Source organism: Malus sylvestris, chromosome 9, assembly GCF_916048215.2.
Source record: "Malus sylvestris chromosome 9, drMalSylv7.2, whole genome shotgun sequence".
NCBI lineage: Eukaryota > Viridiplantae > Streptophyta > Magnoliopsida > Rosales > Rosaceae > Malus > Malus sylvestris.
In genome coordinates this window covers 22840208-22850387 of record NC_062268.1, presented here as the reverse complement: position 1 = coordinate 22850387, position 10180 = coordinate 22840208, and the positions used below count along the sequence as shown (strand labels likewise).

General features: G+C 38.0%; 1 pseudogene; it reads right to left on the bottom strand.

Moving 5' to 3' along the window:
• Positions 1 to 6712: 6712 nt before the first annotated feature.
• Positions 6713 to 6823, bottom strand: LOC126584021 (small nucleolar RNA R71; annotated as a pseudogene).
• Between the last annotated feature and the right edge of the window lie 3357 nt (positions 6824 to 10180).

Below are 10180 nucleotides of genomic sequence, written 5' to 3'. Positions count from 1 at the left end.
TATTTCAGCTACTTGGGAGGATTCCTAGCTATATTAGGATGCTTAAAACCTGATTTCTATATGCCTTATCCCTTCCTACAAAGGTGCCACACCTTATCCCTTGTTTTTCTAGAAATCAGCCACAAAACAACCTTTCTAGAAGGCCTTATCCCTTGTCCTACAAAAGTGACGCCCCAAACCTTTCTAGAACTTCTAGAAACCTGATTATTCCTTTGCCCCTTGGTTTCTAAAAGCCTTAACCTTTTCCTTCAAGGATTGTGTGTTATTATCCTATACAAATTAGGCCTTTAAATCCTTTTCCTTTGCTACATAGGGGCTGCGAATTTCAGCCTATAAATACCATCCTTTGCTGCACCATTTAGTCACCACCCTCTACCATATTTTCACTACACCATTCACCCAAACATCCCTCTTGTGCCATGAGTTTGCAAAGGAGAAGGAAGGAGACTCTTGGAGCCGTGCATGCCATTCAAGGAGCTTGGATTGTTGGAGCATTTCTAGGTGTTTTCTATCTTTATGTCAATGTTTAAATTTATTTATCTTTGTTTATTTGCGAACATGAGGAACTAATTCCTTTATAGTTAGAGGGGAATTCAAAGCCATGATCATATGTTTTATATGACTTGATTTCCTCTAGTTATGATTTCATAAATTGTGAATGTGGTTTACTTATCTATTTGATTGATAACATGTTTATGTATGTTGATTGAGGGTCGACACTTAGTTTGCATGCATGAATTTGATGCTAGAGTATAAGGGAATTTCACCTAATCGTTATTAACTTATATTCATAAGTAGTAAAAGTCGCTAGTCACGATTGTGTTAAGTAAATCCTTGGCAAGAGTAACATGCGTATTCCATAGTTATGAATGCCTCGTCAATGCTTATGATTTCCATTGAACTTAATGATCTTCGATATGTGTCTCTATCATGCGTATTCCATAGTTAGGGTCCTTGATAAGAATAATTTGGTTGTAATGCGTATTCCATTCAATTCAATGAATCTAGGGAAATCTGAGAATTAATTGGTGCAACCTAGTTAATTTGGGGCATTGTCATTCATGGTTTGTTGAAAGAGTAACTGGAAATCGAGTCGTATGCATATGTTTCATGTGTGGAGAAGGAACCCTCTAACTAGCCTTTCACCATTCTATTTCATCAAAATCGTTTTTGTTAAAGTTTGTTTTCAAAGTTTATGTTTTACATTTCAATTTTCGTCAAAACCAAACCCCTTACTTTTAAGTCTTGTTTTTAGAGTCAAAACTTGTTTCTTTTAAGTCTTTTGAGTCTTTGAAGTCCTATTTTCGTCCAAGTCACTTGTTAGGTCTAGAATTGAGTCTTTTTGGTTGTTATTTGCTGTTTTGAGTGTTTTGAGTTAGTTTTGAGTCTATAGAGTCTAGTTTAGTGTTTTTGAGTCTTATTTGTGTTGATTAGCATCCCTAGTTAATCCCCGGTCTAGAACGATCCCTACTTGCATCATTACTACAATTGTCATAAATAGGGTTTAATTTGTGTGTCAACTTAATTTTCACATCAAAAATCTGTGTGAAAATTGAGTGCATATCTAGTAAGGAATTGAGGAAATTCTCTAAGGCATGTTACTTGATGTGAAAATTAACTTGACACACAAATTAAACCCTATGGATGACAATTGTAGTATATGAGCAAATAGGGATCGTTCTAACCGGGGATTAACTAGGGATGCTAATCAATGTAAAACTGACTCAAGAACATAAAAATATAATGTAGAACACTAAACTAGACTCAATTAATGCAAAACTAGGGTTTAAAACACCTAAACAAACTAAAAACTCAAAACAGCAACTAAAAGGCTCAAAACTGCCTTAAAACCACTTTCTGGGCAGTTTTGAGTACCTAACACTAGTTTGGACGAATTTGGACTATGACTTGACTCAAAACACTTAAAAACACAACTAAATAGATTTCTAACTAATCTAACACTTTAAAATAAATGGGGGAATGATTTTGACGAAATTACAACTTTAAAACTCAAACTTTAAAAAAACAAATGTAAAGCAAAACAGATTGTGATTAAATAGAATGGTGAGAAGCTAGTTAGAGGGTTCCTTATCCGCACATGAACATATGCATACAACTCAATCTCCAATTACTCTTTCAACAAACCATGAATGACAATGCCCCAAATTAACTAGATTGCACCAATTAATTCTCAGATTTCCCTAGATTCATTGAATTGAATGGAATACACATTACAACCAAATTATTCTTATCAAGGACCCTAACTATGGAATACGCATGATAGAGACACATATCAAAGATCATTAAGTTCAATGGAAATCATAAGCATTGACGAGGCATTCATAACTATGGGATACGCATGTTACTCTTGCCTAGGATTTACTTAACGCAATCGTGACTAGCGACTTTCACTACTTATGAATATAAGTTAATAACGATTAGGTGAAATTCCCTTATACCCTAGCATCAAGTTTAGGCATGCAAATTAAGTGTCGACCCTCAACCCACATACATAAACAAGTTATCAATCAAATAGATAAGTAAATCACATTCACAATTTCTGAAATCATAATTGGAAGAAATCAAATCATATAACACATATGTCCATGGCTTCAAATTCACCTCTAACTAAAAAGAAATTAGTTCCACATGTTTAACATAATTGAAAAGCAAGTTAAATTAAACATGAAAACAGAAACAAAGAAAGAAAGAACTCCAAACACTCCACTAATGGCAGATTGCATGTGCAAGGCTTCTCCCTCCTCCAATGGTGGCTGCACAAGGTGGTGATGGTGGTGGGAAGGCACGGCAAGGGTGAATTGTGGCAGAAATATTGGAGTTTGGGGGTGGAAGGTTGCGGCAAGGGGAGAACTAGGGTTTTTGGCGTGACTGAATGATATGGGGGGGGTGATCGTTCGGCCAAAAGGGTTTTAAGGAGTATATATAGGCACTTCAAACCCTAGCAATCAGATTAGGGTTTCTAGAAACCCAAATCCACCAGAAATTAAGTTAACACAATAGGAATTTGCATGGGAAAAGGGCTAGGGTGCGGCAGATTTGGTGGGAGTGTGGATAGGCCTTCTAGAAAGCCTTGCAAGGCAAGGAAATCAGATATTTTGGGCCTAGGTGCGGCACCAATGTAGGGATTAGGGATAGGGCTTCTAGAAATCAGAAATATGCAATGGGCTAGGGTTTAGGTGCGGCATTAAGTGAGGATCCAAGATGAATTGTGCTAGGAAGGTGCGGCCTTGTCCAAGAGGTAAGGATGGGTCATCTAGAGGCCCAAAGCCAAGAATAGAAACTCTCACAAATGGAAACCTCCGAGAATAGGAACTTCCAACTTTAGAAACTTTGGTTTCTAATTCTGAATTCTTTGTTCTTCACTTTCATTTCTTCATTTCTTAAGCTCCCTTGACCTTCAAACTCGTCCATTCCTTGTGCTCCAAGCATGTACTTTTCAATCCAAGCTCACTTTTGCTCTAAAATGCTCCATTTTGCATCCTTTTATGTCATATGCCCTTTAAGCCTGAAAACACATGAAAGTAGCTCAAAAGACTACTTTAATGAAGAAAACATAACGAAAATGCATAAGAACTAGCTAACTAAGGCGCATAAATATGCTCCTATCATTACTACATTCAAAACATCGTTTTAATTGGTTATTTGTGAACTAATGAGTAGTGACTATGATTAAGTATGTGCTTAAGCGTAAAGATGGCTAAAATATGTGGGAATGATGATTTTTAACATGTCATGTGCATTGGAAATCCCTGAGGCGATTGTTGGAAGGTTTAGGTTGTGTTTTACTCGTTTTGCTTCGTTTGTTTACTTTGTTTCGTTTTATTTTGCTCGAGGACTAGCAAAAGCTAAGTGTGGGGGAATTTGATAGGAGCATATTTATGCGCCTTAGTTAGCTAGTTCTTATGCATGTTTGTTATGTTTTCTTAGTTTAAAGTAGTCTTTTAAGTTAGTTTCATGTGTTTTCAGGTTTTAAGGGCATATTACATAAAATGATGCAATTTGGAGCCTTTTGGAGCAAAATAGAGCTTGGAATGGAAGTCACATACTTGGAGCAAAGGGAATGGACGAGAATGAAGATTTGAAGATTTGAGGAGTCCTAGTTGAAGAAGGATTCTGATGTACACACTTTGTGTACATTTATATCATCTTTAATTGGCATTTTTGTGATGTTTTTGAATCAAACTAGTTGTGTTTTTACATTATTTTGTGCTAGTGTGCAGCCAAGTGTGTTTTAGGATCAATTGGATTGCAAATGAAGTAAAATCACCCCTTTTTGGTAGCTGAGCATTATCCCAAACGTGGAGAAGGTTCTTGAGGAGTCAATTTGAAGTTTCAAATGAGGATTTTAGAAGTTACTTGGCTGCATGGAATTTCAGGATCACATTTGGAAGTGTAAGGTGGCATTCGGCCATATTGGGTGAGACAAGACAAGGCAAAAACATTGGAATTAACTTAGGTGGTTCCAAAACATGCAATCACATGCATGTTCACAATTTGTGCCGTGCCTTCCATTTCCTTTAAACATCAAAACATGCAATCACATGCATGTGTTCAAACCTGCCATGCTTTCCCTTCCATTTACACCTCAACAACATGTGATTACATGCATGTTCACACCTTGCCGTGCATTGCCTTACCCTTTCCAACTCCCTTTTGCAGCAATGCATGTGTCTTCATTAATCTAAGTCATTCAGCCACCTTTGCACATCCAAACCAAGCCATGCCGTGCCTTTCTTTCCCTTTCCAGCATGTGGAAAACAATTTCTGGTTGTCCACTGCACATTGCAGCCATTGCACATGCCTCTTGAATTAAATAAGTCCTACACATGCTTGTGTTTCAACATGCCGTGCCTTACCACCTCAGAAATCACTTCAATTCATCATCATTTCAGATTGGCAGATCCATTACTCTAATTCCAGCTGCATGTTCTCATTAGGGACTTCAATAAAAAGTCCATGCAATCTCACTTCAAGCTCTCTCGGTCACACTCTCATTCACACACCAAGAAACTCCATTTTGTGTCCATTCTCTATCCCATCCGCAACACCACTATTCACTCACTTAGCCATCCAAATTTCTGACCACCCTCTCTCCCATTCAAACAAACCACTCATCCACAAGCTGCTCATCTTTCATGTTGCATCACATTTGGAGAATCAAGACCGAAGGCTACACTTAAAGGATTTCAACATCAGTTTTGCTTCAAGGGTTCCTTCTTCTCAATTCTATGTTCATTCATGTTATGTATTTCTATGTTAAAACGTTTGTAAACATGAAATGTAACTAATCTCCTCTTAGGGATTCGATGTAGCCTAGCAAGAAAACCATGTAGTTAACTCATAATGCTCATTTGATCCTTCTATTTCTTGTTTCATTCTCTGATTTTATTGTGACTTTGTGTGTTGATTTTAATGCTTGATCACCACTTGAATTAACCACAGGTTGTGTAGCCAAAATTAGAAGCACACATCATGCATAATTTTGGCAGATTTGGGAGTGAATGAAGGGGATGTTTGGCAAACATCATGCCGTGTGTCCCCTTTGGTTTTGTGAAAGTTTCATATGTATAAAACATCCTTGGTTGAGAACCAAAGTTGCACATCACAATTTGGTTATTGACTAGGATGATTTGATCAAATCCACACATCATATGGTTGATCATATCTAAGTGAAACAAACTCAAGAAATAGGTGAATGAATGAGCATAAACTGATTTAACAAACATGGGATTAATTTAGCTATGGTGAAACCGAATCCCTAGTTCCATCTCCATTGGTTTTATTCCATTTTATTACTTGTTGATTCATTACTTGTGTTGTCATCATTCTTGTGAGTTTTTAAGTTACAACAACAAATCTGTCTAAAGTTGCCTAGTTTAGTCATTTAATATGGTTCTTGCAAAACAAGTGATTATATAGGTCCAATTAGTCCCTGTGGATTCGACACCCTTACTTGTGCTATTATACTCAATATGTTTTAGCATTAGGAAGGTTTAAAACATATCATCAACAAAAATGGCGCCGTTGCCGGGGACTGATTTCAGTCCCTTGTAATTGCTTGTTTAGTTATGAACCATTGTTATTTTCATTTTAAGTAGAGTACTAATTTATATTCAAACTTGTTTTATTTTGTTTTCAGGTAGTTTATGTCAAATAGACTTGTTGAGTTAGGCCAAAGAATTGAACGGTTAAAGAGCAACACTTTTGACAACTTTGTGCCAGCAAGTTCTTCCAATTTCCGTGAAGAAGAGGAAGGGAATTCGCCTAGTTCAACAAGTGAAGGATCTAAGCACATTAATTGGGAAAGAGAAGAAGAGATGGCGGTCAACCAAGATGAGCTTCGAGCTTTGGAAGACTTTGCTCAACCAATCATACCAAATTCTCCTTCATGCATCTTGCTGCCCACCGAAGCTAGAAACTATGATCTTAAATCTTCACATTTCCATATGCTTCCCTCTTTTTATGGCTTACCTAATGAAGATCCTTTAGCTCATGTTAAGGAATTTTATAACGTTGTAAGTGGTTTACCTTTGCAGGGAGTAAGTGAAGCAAATTTGAGGATGAGAGTATTCCCTTACACATTGAAAGATAGGGCCAAGAGTTGGTTGATGACTCTAGCACCGGGTTCCCTCATCACTTGGGATGCCGTGGCTAAGAAGTTCTTGGAGAAGTTTTTTTCCACCCAAAAGACAGCCACATTAAGGGGACAAATCTTCAACTTCAAACAAGATGATGGAGAACCTTTCAATGAGTGTTGGGAGCGTTTTAAAGGCCTTTTGTTGCAATGTCCACACCATGGGTTACCTTTTCATTTACAAATGCAAATTTTCTATGATGGACTAACCCAAACATGTCAATCCACTGTTGATAATGCAGCAGGTGGAGCTTTGAAGAAAAAGAATGCTCAAGAGTCATATAACATTTATGAGATGTTGGGGTCTAATGCTCAACACAAAGATTTAAGGGGTAAGAAAGTTGGAGTATATGAAACAAACTCTAATCATGAACTTTCCTTGCAGGTAGCTAACCTAGAAAAAAAGCTTGAAGCCGTGCTCAACATGGTGCCAAAAGCAAATGAGGTGTGTGCCATTTGCAACATACCAAACCACCTTACTCATCAATGTCCATCTAAGGAAGCCTACCCCGAATTTGTCCAAGAGCAAGTGAACCTCATGAATTCTTACAATCAAAGGCCAAGGAATGATGTGTATTCAAACACATATAACCCAAGTTGGAGAGATCATCCCAATCTTTCATGGAGGAACAACAATCAAAATCAAAATCAATTCCAAAACTTCCAACCAAAACCGGCCACTACACTTGAGGATACGGTTAAGTTGTTAGCTCAAAACACCTTGCAATTCCAACAAGCTACCAATAGCACTTTCCAACAACATTCGGCTGCCCTAACCAAAATGGAGACACAATTGGGACAGATTGCGGATGCCTTGAACCAAAGAGAAGTTGGAAAGTTTCCAAGCCAACCCGTGATACTCCAAAGGAACCAAGAGCAAGCCAAAGCAATCATTACACTCAGAAATGGTAAGGTGATAGATAATAGAGTTGGCAATGAAGTTACTAATGAATTTGATCATGTGAATGTAGGGGTTACTCAAGGAGAAAATGAGAAACCAAATGAGGAACCAAGCCCTGCCAATTCCTCATTTGAAGCACCAAATCTTCACAAGGCCGAGAAGCCTTATACTCCACCAATACCATTCCCTGGAAGACTTGCCAAAAGCAAGCAGGATAAGTCATTTAAGGACATTTTTGATATTCTAAGTAAAGTGAATGTTAACTTACCTTTGCTTGATGTCATTAGGAACATGCCAGCTTATGGGAAATTCTTCAAAGAGTTAAACAACTACAAAAGGAAGTATGGACCACATGAGAAGGTAGTGGTGTCTGAGAATGTAAGTGCAGTGTTGCAAAGAAAACTTCCACCAAAGCTCAAAGATCCAGGGAGTTTCTCTATCAACATTACTATAGGAGAAAATAAAGTTGAAAAAGCAATGCTTGATTTGGGTGCTAGCATCAATTTAATGCCTTATTCTGTGTACCTTCAACTAGGTTTGGGGGAATTGAAAGCCACCACCATTTCATTACAACTTGCAGACAGATCCGTGAAGTATCCAAGAGGTATAGTAGAGGATATTCTAGTTCAAATTGATAAACTAATCTTGCCTGCGGATTTTGTAGTGTTGGACATGGAAGAAGCTCCTATACATGATAGAGAGTTGCCTATTTTGCTTGGAAGACCATTCATGGCCACGGCCAAGACTATCATTGATGTGCAAAATGGACTCCTCACTATGACAGTGCTAGGAGAGACCGTGCAATTTAAAGTGTTTGAGTCTCTTTCTCATCCTTCTTCATCTCTTGAGTGCTATGCCATTGATGTGCTTGATTCACTTGTTTTCTCTAAGTTCTTGCAGGCACAATCTAGTGAACCATTACAAACTGTTTTGACTCAATCTCAAGATGAGTTTGATGAAGAAGATGCACTCATGAAAGTAGTAGCTGCCTTGGAAGCATTGGCACCGTATCCTTTAAATGTTTCACCTCTTGTAGAGCATTTAGAACCATCTAGGTCACATTTAATTCCTTCCATTGTTAAGGCACCAAAACTTGAACTTAAACCACTTCCACCACATCTTAAATATGCATATCTAGCTGAATTTGAAACTCTTCCGGTTATCATAGCTTCTGACCTAAATCCAAATGAAGAAGATAAGCTAATGAGAGTGTTAAAAGAGTCTAAATCAGCTATTGGATGGTCTATTGCAGATATCAAGGGAATAAGCCCTACCATGTGCATGCATAGGATTCTTTTGGAGGATGGATCAAAGACAACCCGTGAACCACAAAGAAGACTCAATCCACACATGAAGGAAGTGGTGAGGAGTGAAGTGTTGAAGTTGTTAGATGTGGGAATCATATATCCCATTTCTGATAGCAAATGGGTGAGTGCTATTCAGGTGGTACCCAAGAAGGTGGGAATCACAGTGATGACAAATGAAAACAAAGAGCTTGTGCCCACAAAGCCCACAGCCAGTTGGCGTGTTTGCACTGATTACAGGAAGTTGAATTCTAGCACTAGAAAAGATTACTTTCCTATGCCTTTCATAGATCAAATGCTTGAGAGATTGGCAGGTTACTCACATTATTGTTTTCTGGATGGTTACTCAGGTTACAATCAAATTGCAATTGCTCCAGAGGATCAAGAGAAAACTACCTTTACTTGCCCCTTTGGCACATTTGCATATAGGAGAATGCCATTTGGACTTTGCAATGCTCCAGCAACTTTCCAAAGATGTATGTTGGCCATCTTTTCTGACATGGTAGAAAGATTCATTGAGGTATTTATGGATGACTTTTCAGTGTTTGGTTCTTCTTTTGATGAATGTCTTAACCATCTCTCTTTAGTACTTCAAAGATGTCAGGAAACAAATTTGGTTCTCAATTGGGAAAAATGCCAATTCATGGTGAAACAAGGAATTGTGTTGGGACATGTAATCTCTAGCAAAGGAATGGAGGTGGACAAAGCCAAAATTGACATAATCACCAAGATGGCACCTCCCACAACCGTGAGGGGAGTGAGAAGTTTTTTGGGACATGCGGGTTTTTATCGACGTTTCATTAAGAACTTTTCAATGATCACTCGTCCATTATGCAATCTATTAGCTAAAGATGTTGCATTTCATTTTGATACAGCTTGTATGGATGCATTCAAAACTTTGAAACAGGAATTAACCTCGGCCCCAATTATTATGGCACCAGATTGGTCTTTACCTTTTGAATTAATGTGTGATGCCTCTGACTATGCTATTGGTGCAGTTTTAGGGCAAAGGGTGAACAAACTTCCACACGTGATCTACTATGCAAGTCGGACTCTAAATGATGCTCAACTTAACTATTCCACAACTGAAAAGGAGTTGCTTGCTATTGTTTTTGCTTTAGAGAAGTTTCGGTCATACCTTGTGGGATCTAAAGTTATTGTGTTTTCTGATCATGCAGCCCTTAGGTATTTGATGACAAAGAAGGATGCTAAACCACGCTTAATTAGATGGATACTCTTACTACAAGAGTTTGACTTGGAGGTTCGAGATAAAAAGGGAAGTGATAATGTTGTGGCTGACCACTTGTCAAGACTTAATGA